Source organism: Rana temporaria, chromosome 9, assembly GCF_905171775.1.
Source record: "Rana temporaria chromosome 9, aRanTem1.1, whole genome shotgun sequence".
Taxonomy (NCBI): Eukaryota; Metazoa; Chordata; class Amphibia; order Anura; family Ranidae; genus Rana; species Rana temporaria.
Genome location: NC_053497.1, coordinates 28,264,525 through 28,264,950, shown reverse-complemented (window position 1 = coordinate 28,264,950; position 426 = coordinate 28,264,525).

Genomic DNA, 426 nt, shown 5'->3' with positions numbered 1-426 from the left:
CTTCTCTCTCTCTCTCCCCTCTCCCTCTCTCTCTCTCTCTCTCTCTCTCTCTCTCTCTCTCTCTCTCTCTCTCTCTCCCTCTCCTCTCTCTCTCTCTCTCTCTCTCTCTCTCTCTCTCTCTCTCTATTTTTTATTCTCTCTCTTTCTTTTTTCCATCTATCTTTATTTCTTTATATGTGAAATATGAAAAATCTATTTACTCTATAACCCATTTAAACATCGATATAAATGTACGCATAACTGAGATGCAGCTTGTTCACAGCCACCCAATCACTCCCCATGCGGCATGCCTATCCATTCCAAGAAAAAAAAAAGCATTCTTACGGATCCTATTAGACGGATTTGCTATGTGAAATCTAACAATCTGTTGTAAAATATAAGAAAAATACGTGGTAGGTACAGTACAAGCTGTCTAAATATCTAGTT